The 15957-nt window shown below is 38.3% G+C and overlaps 1 pseudogene; it reads right to left on the bottom strand.

Moving 5' to 3' along the window:
- Positions 1-6345: 6345 nt before the first annotated feature.
- On the bottom strand, positions 6346-15322 carry LOC118905975 (annotated as a pseudogene).
- Between the last annotated feature and the right edge of the window lie 635 nt (positions 15323-15957).

Genomic DNA, 15957 nt, shown 5'->3' with positions numbered 1-15957 from the left:
CTCAACAATTTTGGAAACATGAGTAGAGATGCAGCTTCTGCCCGGGTCCCTGATTGACTATGACGTGTGGAGACCTCCTGCTGACCTGCCACAAGTAGAAATAAACATTTGTGATTCTGAGTGATGAGGCTTGAGGGCTGTTTGAACCACAGCAAAATCTACCTTATCCTGAGTGATGGAGAAACTGATACCTTGAAGTGGGATGCTGCCAAAAATCTAGAAAAAGGAATAAAGAGAATCCAAAATTTGGGGGCTTACAGAATTGGAAGAGGCAACTGATTCTTAATCCAATTAAAAAATATATAAAACTGGGAAGATCTTTGAATGACAAACGTTGATTAAAACTCAGCCTCGGAATCAGCGTCTAATTAAAGGTGCAGCCATCCCACCCACTGTTATAGCCTCTGAGTGGATTAAGGTATCAAGGTCCAGCCAGGGCACTAGTGCCCAGTAAATCCATTCAGTTGAGCAAAGAATCTCAGGGTGTTGCTCTCCCATTGATATCTGCAGGGCCAAGGAATTTGTAATTCACTCAAGACAGGGGTGGGGAAGAAAGAGAAGGAGAGAAACAGAAGAGGTGGGAATGTGTATGGGTGTGGGTGGGGCAGGGGAAGAAGTATAGCTGGGAGAAGGCAAGGAAATACAGCAGTATAGAAAGTACATACAGAGAAGGCTGTGGTCATGGCTACTGATACTTGGAGCTGACTGGAACTGAACAGACAGGAAGCTAAATTTTTGATAGAGTCGTACTGCCAGAAGAACCATCTGTCTAGACTAAAATAGACTGTAAAAGTTTAGACTGAAAGTGATCCTTGGGCTCCCAAACATCAATGGATGTAGACAACACACAGGAAAAACCGCTTAGTCAGGAGGGAGGGCAGAGTCCCTAAAGCACATTTCAGGTGTGGCCACGGAGGATAACTGAACAAACAGAACTGCCAGGGGGTGGAGCTAGGGGCACAGAACACCAAACTTCCAGAAAGTGGAATCAGAACCAAATCAGAAACATTACCCACGCCCAGTGGTATCTCAGAATTACCACAGTGTGGTCATAAGTAAATGGCATATTTTCAATACCCCTTATTAAGACTGGGCGTTTACCACAAGTTTAGTCTCCTTTCATCTCCATCCCAACTTGTCTTGACATAATTTGAGATTTTTAGACCAGGTTTCCTTGTTATTTTTAAAAACCAGGGTCATTATGTAACTTTTTTTCCCCAGAAAATAATATTGGCATTTGTGTTCAGTATTGTACTCAGAATTGAAATAATTATTAGATATTTCTATGTTTAGTTGGCTTCAGAGAATAATTCCAGTCTTATGATTTCTCTATTTTTTTTTTAAATGGCAACTTATTTATTTATTTATTTTAGTTTTGGCTGTGTTGGGTCTTCGTTTCTGTGCGAGGGCTTTCTCTAGTTGCGGTGAGCCGGGGCCACTCCTCATTGCGGTGCGTGGGCCTCTCATTGTCGCGGCCTTTCTGGTGCGGAGCACAGGCTCCAGACGCGCAGGCTCAGTAGCTGTGGCTCACGGGCCCAGTTGCTCTGCGGCATGTGGGATCTTCCCAGACCAGGGCTCGAACTCGTGTCCCCTGCATTGGCAGGCAGATTCTCAACCACTGCGCCACCAGGGAAGCCCCTGATTTCTCTATTTTTGAGCTCTTAATTTTCTTCAATTCATTTAGTAATTTCTTCAAGAAAAGTGAAGGAACTGTGACTGGGCAGCTGTATTGTTTCAGGCACAACATGTAGCTCTTAAGATTTCCTGGGTATTTAATCTCCACACCCTGCAGTGACTCAGTGTGCAGCCTTAGGCCAGACAGCTTAACATATATGCTTCATTTCTGGAGGGGGAAAGGATATTAACACTTTCTGAGCTCTGAAGGATTTTGTACAAAGTATTATCTGATGTCAAAAATTATAATATACATGCAATTATTGTTTCTTTGAAAAAGACACCACCGAAGATCCAGGATGAGTATATAGCAAGAAACAAATTTCAAAACTACTTTCCACTTGCCCTGAATCCTGCCAGCATATTTGGGTTCAATGGAACTTGATAATTCTGGTATAAGTATTTGTTGTGAGTTCCACTGATGTGAGCTCTGTGGGAGGTGTTTTGTGTATAGACGCTGATAGAGTTGGGGGATCTGTTGCCATTGATGGGCCCAAACAGTACAAAGAGGGAAGTTTAAAATCTAAAAAAAAAAAGAAAAGAAAAAAATGGTTCTGATGAACCTAGGGGCAGGACAGGAATAAAGATACAGACATAGAGAATGAACTTGAGGACACGGGGAGGGGGAAGGGTACGTTGGGACTAAGTGAGAGAGTAGCACTGACATATATACACTACCAAATGTAAAATAGATAGCTAGTGGGAAGCAGCTGCATAGCACAGGGAAATCAGCTCAGTGCCTTGTGACCACCTAGAGGGGTGGGATAAGGAGGGTGGGAGGGAGATGCAAGAGGGGAGGGGATATGGGGATATATGTATACATATAGCTGATTCACTTTGTTATACGGCAGAAACTAATACAACATTGTAAAGCAATTATACTCCAATAAAGATGTTAAAAAAATAAAATGATAAATGCCTACATTAAGGAGGAAAAAAATCTCAGATAAACAACCTAACTTTATATCTCAAGGTATAAAGGGAAGAGAAAGCGAAGAGAAGAACAAGCAAAGCCCAAAGTTAGCAGAAGGAAGGAATTAACAAAGATCCGAGCAAAAATAAATGAAATAGAAACGATAAAGACAATAGAAAAGCTCATCAAAACTGAGTTATTTAAAAAGATCAAAAAATTGACAAACCTTTCTAGACTAAGATAAAAGGGAGAATACTCAAAAAATAAATCAGAAATGAAAGAGGAGACATTACAACTGATACCACAGAAATGCAAAGGATCACAAGAGACTACTAACAATTACATGCCAACAAAGAAAATCCAGACCAGATGACTTCACTGGTGAATTCAATGAAACATTTAAAGAAGAATTAATACGAATCTTTCTCAAACTCTTCCAAAAATTGAAGAGGATGGGATACTTTCAAACTCATTTTACAAGACCAGCATTAACCTGATACCAAGGCCAGACAAGGACACTCTAAGAAAAGAAAATTACAGGCCTATAACCTTGATGAACACAGATGTAAAATTCTTCAACAAAAGTCTAGCAAACTGAATTAAACAGCACATTAAAAGGATCATACACCATGATAAAGTTATATTTATCCTTTGGGTGCAAGAATGGTTCAATATACACAAATGAACCAAAGTGATACACCGTATTAACAGAATGACAGATAAAAATCATATGATCATCTCAATACACACAGAAAAAGCATCTGACATAATTCAATAGCCTTTCATGATAAAAATTCCCAACAAACTGGGTGTAGAGGGAATATATCTCAACATAATTAAGTTCACATATGTTCAGGAACAATATAAGGATACCCACTCTTACCACTTCTATTCAACATAGTACTAAAAGTCCTAGCTAGAGCAATTAGATAAGAAATAGAAATAAAAGTCATCCAAATCAGAAAGGAAAAAGTAAAAGTCTCTGTTTGCAGATGATTTGATATTATATACAGAAAACCCTAAAGACTACACCAAAAACTGTTAGAGCTAATAAATGAATTCAGTAAAGTTGTAGATTCAAAATCAACACACAAAATCAGTTTCATTTCTATATACTATCAACAAACCATCTGAAAAGAAATTAAGAAAACAAAATCTCATCACAATAACATCAAAAAGAATAAAAGAGTGAGGAATAAATTTAGCCAAGGAAGTAAAATATCTGTACACTAAAACTCACAAATCTTTGATGAAAGAAATTGAAGAAGACACACAAAAATGGAAAGATATCCTGTGTTCATGGATTGGAATAATTAATATTGCCAAAATATCCATGATACCTAAAGCAATCTACATATTCAATGCAATTCTTATCAAAATTCCAATGGTATTTTTTAGAGAAATAGAAAAACAACCCCAAAATTTGTATGGAACCACAAAAGACCTTGAGTAGATAAAGCAATCTCAAGCTAGAAGAACAAAACTGGAGACATTGTACTCCTTGATTTCAAAATATACTGCAAAGCTATCATGATCAAAATGGTATGGTACTGGCATAAAAACAAACACATATACCAATGGAACAGAATATATAGCCTAGAAATAAACTCACCCATATACAGTTAACTAATCTTTGACAAAGATACCAAGGATACATAACAGGGAAAAGATAACCTTTTCAATAAATGATACTGAGAAAACTGGATGCCCCTGTGCAAAAGGATGAAATTGGACTGTTATCCTATGCTATATGCAAAAATCAACTCAAGTGAGTTAAAGACTTAAATGTGAGATCTGAAACCATAATAGTCCTAGAAGAAAACATAGGGATAAAGCTCCTTGACATCGGTATTGGCAATTGTTTTTTCATATGACACAAAAAACACAGGCAATAAAAGCAAAAATAAACAGGTGGGACTATATCAAACTAAAAATTTTCTATGCAGCAAATGACACAATCAACAAAATTAAGAGGCAATCTATGGAATGGGAGAAAATATATGCAAACCATATATTCAGTTAGTGATTAATGTCCAAAATATATCAGGAAGTCATACTCAATGGAAAAAAAATAATTTAAAAATGGGCAAAGGGCTTGATTAGACATTTTTCCAAAGACATAAATGGCCAACAGGTACGTGAAAAGATGTTCAACAACACTAATCATTAGGGAAATGCAAATATAAAATGAGGTATCCCCTCACACATGTTAAGATGCCTATTATAAAAAAGTTAACAGATAAGTATTGGTGAAGATGTGGAGAAAATGGAGTACTTGTACACTGTTGGTGGAAATGTAAACTGGTACAGCCACTTAGGTAAATAGTATGGTGGTTCCTCAAAAAATGAAAAATAGAGCTACCATATAGTCCAGCAATCCCACTTCTGGGTATATATTCAAAGGAAATGAGAACAGGATCTGGAAGAGATATCTACACTCTCATGTTCAATGCAGTGTTAATCACAAGTTATGGAAGCAACCTAAGTGTCCATCAGAGGATGAAGAGATAAAGAAAATGTGATACATATACACAATGGAATTTTATTCAGTCTTAGAAGGATATTCTGCCATTTGAGTATAATGGATGAAACTGGAGGACATTATGCTAAGTGAAATAAGCCAAACATGAAAAGGCAAATACTGCATGGTTTAACTTATATGTGGAATTTTGCAAAGTTTAACTCTTATTAACTGAGAGCAGAGGAGTTGTTACCGGGGTCTGGTGGGGAAATAGAGAGATGTTGGTCAAAAGGAACAGACATTCAGTTATAAGATGAATAATTTCTGGAGACCTAATGTACAGTGTGGTGACTATAATTAATAGTACTGTATTGTATACTCGATATTTGCTAGGAGGACAGATCTTAAGTATTCTCACCACACACACACACAAAGGTAACTATGAGGTAATTAATATGTTAATTAGCTTCATTGTGGTAATAATTTCTCTTTGTGTATGTATATCAAAACACCACATTGTACACTTTAAAAATATACAATTTTTTATTATCAATCATATCTTAAGAAATTTGGGGGAGAAATCTGTTTTACAGAATATCAGGACTAAGCTCAGACATAGCCTGTAATATAAGTGACTGACCCAGGGACTAAAATATTTCATCTCTTTGGTTAATTGTAAAAGTTTCTGTAAATGTTGTAAATAGTTGCTCTTTCTCCCTGTTTCTTCTTTCCCTGACTTCCATTAGTCCCTCTTTTTCTCTCCTTGGCACACCCCATATCCTGAAAATACCCTCGATAAAACCTGAAATAACCTGCTACCTCAATATCCATGATTCTATGAATGTGACCCTAGTGGAAAGAGTTTCTGGTGAAGACGTTTGTTCATTGTTAACTTTTCTAAATCATTGAAGAGATACTTTTTCCTAGCCTGTGTTTTACATATAAAACAAAGAATTTGCCAATTCATATAAAAGGAGGCTAGGAGAACTTGGTAACTTAGAACATTTGTCATATTATAGAAATTAAATATACTTTTCCAGGGCAAGATTTCATATAAACCATTTCATTAGAAATCGCCAATTTTCAGGTCGGCTTTAGCTCAAGTTGTTACTCTGTCCCTTTGGACTTCTGAAATTTCCAATTTTGCCAAATACTCATACATGAGTAATTTTGGAATTATTAGACAATTCACTGCACTGATCTAATCTGAACTGAGGGATAAACACTTGCACATGCCCAGTTTCTTAATTAGTGTGTGTCACTGTTAATCTCTAATATCGTAATGATTGTAGGAGGATTATCCTTTAATAATGACTAAAGTGAGAACAAAGAGGCGAAGGGCTACACAGACACTTTTAAGCCAAAATGGCACAGAGTACGGAGCCTGGTCCCCGTTGAGGATGCGAGTCCTCAGGTGCTTGATGATCTGCTCTCTCTGAGTCAGGATGGCTCCCCGGGTCCCAGCCCACTTCCCTGGCCCTTGTAGGTGGTACTGGTAAGGTGTGCATGGCCCAAAGAAAATTTCCAGAGCCAGCTTTGGATCCCACAGGAAAAGTGAGAACAGGTTGGGTTTCACTCCTATTTCAGAGGCAATTTCATCCACGTAATCCTTACACTGCACTCTGCGTGTATCACAGGGATTATTCAGGAATCTGAAACCAGAAGGGGAAAGTATCAGAACTTCCATCTCTCCAAGCACAATTTCCTCTAAACATTGGTTGATGATTTCTCCAAAAACTGAGAGATAAAATGAGTTTTCTTGTTTTCATTGACTATGGTCTCAGTGGTTTCTAACAAAATATTCATGCAGTGTATTTTTCCCCATTAAATCCTTCCAAGGATCTTGGATAGTAATAGGTGGGTTTTGGAAGATTTTTGTCTTTTCCTAAATCCTGTACTTTGGCCATGAAATTAATTCTCAATTAGGATCTAGTCTCATTTTGGTAAATCGGTGGTGAGGAATATGCTATGTGAATTGTACAGGCAAGTTATTTAGATATGTATGACATTAATTTGATTTTAAATATTAATGAATTGCAATTCTTGGCCCAGCTTCTGAAACCAAAGTTACTGGATAATTGACTGTTCTTAGGATAAAGGCTTTGGCTCATAGAGAACATGCTGTGACCTTCACATTGTAGATTCTCAATAGATATATGCTGAATAGAAATAAATTACATTCCCAGCCCCAGTGGTTGAGAAGAATTTTCCATTAAGAAGATTTGGTGCAACCCACAAGCTTCTGACCTCACATCAGAATTTTAATTGGATTCTGTAATGATTTGCTATCTCATTTCTCACATTGGTTTATCTTCTCAACACCTTAAAAGGGTGAAACAATCCTTCCATTTCATCACACATATATTCACATGCTTTACATCTCTAAGGCTATGGTAAGACATAAATTTATAATTGTATGTTGTATTTAGTGTTCCATGAACTTTAAACAAAATTCTGAATTTTCCAGGTTAGACCATTCTCTATCCATTCCATTCCATAAATATTCCATATATGATATTTATGCTTGGTTAAGAGGAAATTAAAAAGTTGATAATTTGAGATCTCATTCAGGCAAATAGACTCAGATTCTATCATGAGAAAAATATAACGAATACTTGAAAGACAAACAGCTCCACCTAAACACTTCCAATTGACTTTCATCAAGAAGCCAGCTTCTTACTCTTTTTCAAATTTTTTTTCTCTTCTTTCTTATGTCAGCCATCATGCCACTCCCTGAGGATAATTTGTTCAATCCTAGGAAAGAAATTTCAAATGTGAACATGGTTTTCTTCTTGAAAAGACGTGGTTTCAGGAAGAAATGGGTACTATGAGAGTCAATTTGGTAGAGAACATCATGAGTGAGGTAACACAGGAGTGGGGGAGATGGATTCAGGAGTTGCTTTGCAATGCCCTCCATCCATTGTTTTATCAGGTGCACGTGCCTTACAGATGCAAAGACGTGTGTTTAATGAGTTCACTAGCAGACCTCAAAGCTCACGAAGAAGGATGGACTGAAGGGAGTTGCATCCCATGACAAGACACAAGATAATGTGTGTGTAGTCCCATTACTAGAGTATTCACTCTAGCTCTCCTTTAAATAGTGAGTTACACTTGTTCAGTTATGTTATCCCTTAGTTTTCTAATACATATTGTATTATAGCTACTAATGGTGACTCAGTATCTCCTGATTGTTTTCATTGGATAGAGATTTCTTCTTAATTTTCCATCTTAACTCATGGAAGACACTTTCCTATATCTTCATTTCTTTGATGGATGACATCCTACATTTTGAGAAACAGAATATTCTAGGAAAATATGTGAAACGTTTTAAAGGAGAAGCAAACAAATGAGCAGAATTATTATAATGTGATTGACATCATTTCATTAAGGTAGGTTTGAATCTGTCTTCATCACTTTATTCTCAGCCTTAGAATTAATGATATAATAAAGAATTTCAACCACAGTGGCTAATCTTCATTCATTCAATCAATATTTATTGAATGCCTACAAAAGTCAGGTGCTTAATTGTTAGTTCTTATCACTCTGCAAAGTGCATATAAGTATTCCCATTTTTATAAGTGAGGGAATTGTGGGGTCAAGTAATATGTCAAGACCATGCAGTCAGTACATGGAGGAACTGGGTTTTAATCCCGAGTTCATTTGATTACAAAGCTCTTGCTCTTTTAATTGTGTTGTAGTGCTATTACAGTTACTTTATGACTCTGCCACAATTTTCATAATTCACAGTTCATAATTCTGTGACTCTGCTTGTCTTTTTTATATTTTGAACTTGAGAGAATAACATTCCAGGCAGAAGAAATACCAAGTCCAAAGGCAGGAATGAGCATGACTTATTCCTGGGAGTTGATAGTTCCACTCTTTTAATTCACATACCTATATAATAATGAACACACAGAAGGGGCTCAGAAAATATTTGTTGACTCATTACTCTTGACACTGTTGACCATTCTCTTCTTGAAATTTTCCCCTTCTTATTCCCTGTCCTTACTACGGATTCTCCTACTTCTTCACTTGTAATTTCTTTCTCAGTGCTTTTAATGGCTACTCTTCTTCAGATTCCTCTTTAATATTTGGGATTCCTTAGCTTCTGGCCTAGAACCTCTCCCCCAGAACCACACTCAATCCAGATTATTGTTTCTTAAGGCAGCACGAGAAGAAGGGCATGTGTGCACGTGCACGCAAAGGAGAATAACAGAAGTACCTGTTCAAACTTTGCCAGTCTCCTTCTTCCTAATCCTGACAATCACATACTCCACCACTGAGACTCTGATATACATCTTCAGGGCTGATGACTCCAAGCCTAACCTCTACTTTGATTTTCAGAATCATCTATCCTAATGCTTGCCATGTATCTCTGTTGGGATACCTCACAAGTATCCCAAACAGTTTTCTAAACCTTAAGTCATCAGCAAGCCTCCTAAGATCTTCCAAAGTTGCTTTCCTCCTGAATTACTTACCTTTGTAGGATGGTACACTCTCTACTCAATCATTCAAGCTAGAAACTGGATGTCAGCGTATAATCGTGCTTTTATTTTCTATATTTTATGATGTTTTGACATCTTAAAAAGCTTGTTGGCCAGGGAGAGGGCTAGCCTGTTTTAAAGATAGCAAAGAGCTCTGCCAGGAGCATGTCTTTCATATGCGAACCAGCCAAGCCCAAGTCTATAGCCCCAAACAATTCTCCCAAGTCTGTAGCCCCAACCAACTACTTATCTAACTCTCATACCCCAACCCAATATTTCTCCTGCCCTAAATCATCCCAGGGCTAGGAACCAGGCAGATCTCTATAGATTAAAGCCCATGGGAATTATTCAAACTAGCCAATCCTAAACTGTTTACCATGCCCTGCTTTCCTTGTCCCACAGAAACCCCAATAAAGGCTCTGGCCTCAGCTTTTCTCTTGTTCCTGTTTCTGTCTGAACAAACCCAGTGCTCCCATGTGGCCCTGCGTGGCCTGGCATGTCTCTTTCTCTTAGGAAATGTAAGTAATACATTCTTCCTTCAATGGCATTGACCTCTCCGTGTTGTCGCTCAATCATCTCCAAAAACTAAAATCCCATGAGTATAATTTTAATATAGTAGAAAATTAATAATATAATAAAACAACAGAAAATTGTTGAGCATTTACTATGTGCTGGGGACTAGTATAAATTATACATGTATTTTCCTCTTTAATGTGCAGAACAACCCTCTGAATTGGTGCTAATGTTATTGCCATTTTATATATAAGGAAGGTGAGGCACAAATAGTTAACTAAATCTGATCAATATCACACAGCTAGAAAGTGGTGAAGCCAGGATCCAAACCACAGCTGTCTGGATTCAGAGTTCTATTCAAGACAAAGAAAGAATGTGTTGAATTTCAAAGGACTCTCCCCAAAGTCTCCCATCTTATTGCTGGAATCTTACCAGATTCCTGATTCTTTCTTTTGGCTTGGAAAAATGGAGTTAATTTTTATGACATAATATACCATTTGCTTGTCCACCATCTAAGGTCTCAGAGCCTTTCTCACTTCTTCAGATATGTCTCATTTGGCTCATGAGAAGAAATGGATAAGAACTCTCTTGTCATTTTAGCTTGAAGAGTTCTTCTTTCTCAAGACAGGAAGACCAACAGATAGTCACACACATTCCCACATACAGAAACATCTAACTTGTTGCTTATAGCTCCAGAGATCTCCTCAAGCTTTCCTCTGGACCTCACCCACTATCCCTTTTGAACCTTCTCCAAGGCAGTCTTTGATGCCTGCAATCTCTTAAATTCCAAATTCTGGAAAAACACAATGACGCAAAAAGACTAGAGATCAACAAATTGACACAAAAGATCCCATCCATCTGTTAATTACTGCATTGTAGTATCTAGAACACTTAGTTAATCTGTATCCCTATTGAAGGAATTGGAGTTGGAAGACGGTGTCAAGTGTCATGTCAATGAAAAATATTAAGGGATTTTAAAAATGGTTTTCTGGTAAGTTCATTTTTGTAACTCTTAGCTGAGCTGGTAAAGCCTCCACACTCTGTTAAAAATAAACATTATGGAAGTCACTAAAGTTTGAAATATTTATTTGTATTCCATTCTCTATTTTTTTTGGAATGGATTAACAAGATGTCTATTGAGGAAACTGGTGTGAGAAGGTAATTAATCAGTATTGAAGCAGTGTATGAATACACATATTTCATGCAATGATCACGTCTCAGAAGGTAGTAGGCAGGTTGCATCTCAGGGAAGAGAATTTAGGCACCAAACCGGTGCAGCTACATGACTGAGCTCAATCGCCAAATCACCTCCAGAATTTCCAATGCCGATCACAATGATTTTCTTGCCGTGAAATTTCTCTGGACTCTTGTATTCCCAACTGTGGACACACTGACCTTTGAAACTTGTGATTCCTGAATTGCTCAAGTATTGACCATTATTTTATTTTATTTTTTAACTGCTGGCCTATTCTAAAGCTTATTGCTAAACTCAAATGCTATGCTCTTTAAACCTCTCATTTTCTGGTCTACGGTTCCTGGTCTGTGAACTGTGCTTGCCGAACATTATCAGACAGAATTAATTCTCCTACAGTTTTGTTCTGGACCAAAAATTTTATGATCTCAGGTTTACTAGAAACTCAGATATTTTATTTCTGCCTCCTTTTTACTTACCTGTACCCTGCCAAGACTTCAAAGAAGAGCTTGGCTCCTCATTAAGTAATATATCTTCTTTATCCATCATCTTTGTTATTTACAAATACTGCTCTGACCCAATTCCCTGTCTTGCTTTCCCAAACCGTGCTTCATCCCTGTCTAGCTTGTTTCCATCTCTTTCTAGGCCCAGTACACCCTTCCTTCTAACACTGGCAGTGTTCACTCTGCTCTCCTACTAGGGACAAGTGCTCACAGACCCTGAAGCTGAGAGGACATAAGAGCTTATTATTTTTGTTTAAAAATATGCTCTGACTTAAACAAAAACCTCATATGGCAAAGCCATAATAGCTGGTTGATATTTTAGTCTTTCATCTTTTGAACAACATTGGGGCATGCACATGTGGCCTTCATTGCTCCTCCTGTGACATTGAACAGCCCTACTCCATCTTAATTGTGGTTCATTCCTTGCCCTGTTCCTTTTTCCCTAGAGAATATGCTCCCAAACTTCAGCTTTCCCCTGGAAGCAGTTCTTTGATCACCTAGTGAACTCCTGGCACAGATCTAAATGTTTCTGAACTCAATCATTGTCAAGTTCAATTTTCCATTCAATTTCTGACTGCAGCTCTTTCAATTATTTCCCTTCCCCTTGGCCCTACTGAAATTCCTCTCACTCTCTGAAGATAACTTTTCTTCTCCTTTGTTATGAAACAATAAAAATCTGAGGTGCGTCCCTCAACACCTAAAAGCTACTATGTTTTCATCTATTCTTCCTCTGTCTCCTTTCCCCAAGATAAAATGTTTCTCTTCTATTCCAAAATGAACCCTTTGCCCTGTGGCTCAATATGGGAGGAGACCTTGAAATCAATCAAACAAATCAAATCAAACAAACATAAGCCACAGTCCAAACAATGGCCTTTAAGGTCCTTCTTGATCTGGCATAACATTCACTCTCTGACATCATCTCTTTCTACTCTTTCTTCTACTTCCGCCACACTGGACCTGTCAGGTACACACCCACCTCAAGTCCTTTGCACTTTTTTCTTCCTTCTGTACGATCTGCTTTCCTCATATATCTGCATCACTTCCTCAACTCCTTGGGGTATTTGTTCAAATGCCCCTTTCTCACTGAAGTCTTGCCTGGCCATCTTATCTAATCTTGCATCACAAGCCTTTCTCCCCAACCACCCACCCCTTTGCCCTGCCCTGGCAATTGTTTCTCGTCACAGTCATCACCTTCCACGTATTTATTTCTTTCTGTGTCTCTCTCCATCTACTGCTATGTACACTCCTTGGCGACAGAGATTTTTTCTGTTTTATTCTCTGCTAAGTCTCTGGTACACAGTTGGTGCTCAGTAGATATTTCTTGAATGAATGCTGAATGAATGAATACAGGAATATTTAAACATCTAGTAAGCTAATAACTAACTAACTAATAGACCTCTTTTGACCAATTTTAACTTTATCATCTCATGCACTGGGAAACAGACATTCAGAGCAATGGAAGTGGAGGGAATCTGGCATCTCCTTAGACCCCAAATGAGTCTCAGGTCCAGCCCTCTTTGAAAAGACCAAGTATATATCCTGCTTCTAGAGATAAAGAAGGAGATCTTGTGCAGGTAAATCATTCCTGTACCATTCCTTATATTCAGGGTGCTTAAGCTTCCAAATAGTAAACAATAGCACTGCAGTCTTTTCTAAGATGTATAGTGACACTAGCACAGAGCTATTTATATTCATCATGCTATGCATATAGATACACATTCAGGAATAAAGCTAATTATTAATATATTTTCTGTATCTTTGATCTTACTATTTACTCCAAACTACTACCAACACAAAACAATTCCCACATTTTGCCTTCCAACTGTGGTAAAATGTAGCACTTTCCTCTTAAAATAGCCCAGAACTGGTGGTTGTATTAGTAATTTTTATTTTCAATTTTATAATATGTATTATTTGAATGGAACTTGAAAGAACATGCATTTCTTTATAATCAGAAAATATCATATTTATTTTGAAACTAAGATGACTTTCAGAATTATAAACTTTCTCCCAAAATAACAATAGCCACTATGATAAAACCCCATAACACCAGTGCCTTAGCATTCGGTAGGACATACCTGGAAAGTTATGGAGTGGCATGAAGGGATCGGTTTCAAGGTCACTACACACCATAATCCCACAAAGACATAGGATTCCTGCTTCCCTTCGGTCTGGACGACAACATCTCACTGTCCTGTGCAAGAGAAGTCAGAGCGCTTCCTCACGTTGCACAGCTTCGACTGGGAATGAGACTAACTCAGACTTGTGACCACTCTTCCCAGCTGCCCTCCTGCCCAAGAACTCTTTGCCTCAATGAATAAGGTTGGTTACAGCTACCCTCCTCTGGGCTTTCATTAAAGAGTTCATTTATAACTGGTCTCCCTACCAAGGCATTTTTAAGTAGAGATGTATCTCAGTTTGTTCCAACTGCAGCCCTGAATGTAGTTAGGGGTGAGCCAACACCAGGCGTACAGTCTGGCATTTCAGCCAGTCCACCATACTTTTTTTCCTGAGGAAAGTGAGGAGAGAAGCTCTCGCCGACTTCTCTGGAGATTTATGTAAAGCTCACCTCCAAGACTGAATGGATGCTTTACTGCATTTTGCTCTGGCCTGGCTCTTGGCTCTAGCAAGAGGGTTCCATGCATGCTGAGTGGTCTCTGCCCCACTTACCAGAAATCGGATGTGCTTCAAAAGGTGAAAGGGTTTGACATACATCTGGAGATACTCCATGATTTTGGAATTGTGCAAGTAGTTGGGAAAATGATAAGAGAAAGGATAATCACTTCAAAGCGTTGCTGGTGGCAGATTTATAGACACTGGGCCTGCCACCTTCAGTCTTCTCCTACCAAGAAAATAAAGGACACCTTGATACCTGAAGCCAAGGAGGGATAAGGAAGTATCCTAAGGAACCTGCAAAAAGTTAAAAGACTGGAAGAGTGAGAATAGAACTATAATCAGCAACATTTAGAGGCCAAGTAGAAAAATACTGAGAAGGAAAATCAGAAAGAAAACAGAGTGAAATCACAGAAGCTAGTGACAAGTGTTTCAAAAAGGAGCTGGTTTTTAACATCATTGGATCCCCTTGAGAAGGCAATAAAATTCTTGGCAGAAAGTCCATTCAATTTGTCAACTTTTATTGGTAATGGCAGTGACAGCAGTTTTGGGGAAGTGCTGGGATGACCATCATGTAGTGATGGTGGAGATGAAGGAAGAGGAAGCACACAGTTCTCCTTCAAGGAGCTAGACCCTGAAAGGAAGAAAGATTAATTGAATATCATCCTTGGGAGGAAGGAAGGATTGGGATTCAAAGCACATGTGTAGGTACTGATAAAGATAGCAACTATTATGCTGGTAGTTGAAGGATAAATCAGTGCTGTAATCCTTGCATTCTTATTTCCCAGATAAGAAAAAATGTCATTACACATATAGAAGCATAAGTCTATTCAAACTTATATCTCCACATCCCTCCAATGTCACTGCTTCCTTCAAAACAGATGGGCTCCAGTCCTTCCTCCAGGCAGACCTTAATGGCGCTTAATCCACTGACCCAGCACCAATCACCGCAATTCTTTCTCTTGACATTGTGTCTTGTATCTGGAAACATATTAGTATAAAATCAGATTTTTATTGCCATGTAATTTTTTTCTATCACGCAAGATTAGTTTTTTTTTTCTAAAATTGCTAGTTAATGCATTTAAAGAATATCCTACGCAAAGCTGTTATGCCTTTCAAAGGCACGTCAAATGACAGAAAATCCTAGCTCACGTGGGCTTTCTTATTTTTTTTAATTAATTTATTTTTTTAAATTAATTTATTTTTATTTATTTATGGCTGTGCTGGGTCTTTGTTTCTGTGCGAGGGCTTTCTCTAGTTGTGGCAAGCGGGGGCCACTCTTCATCGCGGTGCGCGGGCCTCTCATTATCGCGGCCTCTCTAGTTGCGGAGCACAGGTTCCAGACGCGCAGGCTCAGTAATTGTGGCTCACGGGCCCAGCTGCTCCGCGGCATGTGGGATCTTCCCAGACCAGGGCGCGAACCCGTGTGCCTTGCATTAGCAGGCAGATTCTCAACCACTGTGCCACCAGGGAAGCCCGGCTTTCTTATTTTTAAGTACGAAGGAGATTGTTTTTGAAAAAGGGTTGACTCCTAAAATTTTCCTGGTCATATGACTTCACATTTTTACATTTCTTTTTTTGATAGTTTCCTTCTACCTAATACG

The sequence above is a fragment of the Balaenoptera musculus genome, chromosome 1 (genome assembly GCF_009873245.2).
Source record: "Balaenoptera musculus isolate JJ_BM4_2016_0621 chromosome 1, mBalMus1.pri.v3, whole genome shotgun sequence".
Taxonomy (NCBI): domain Eukaryota; kingdom Metazoa; phylum Chordata; class Mammalia; order Artiodactyla; family Balaenopteridae; genus Balaenoptera; species Balaenoptera musculus.
The sequence above is the reverse complement of the archived record's forward strand: the minus strand, read 5'-3'. Positions and strand labels throughout refer to the sequence as shown.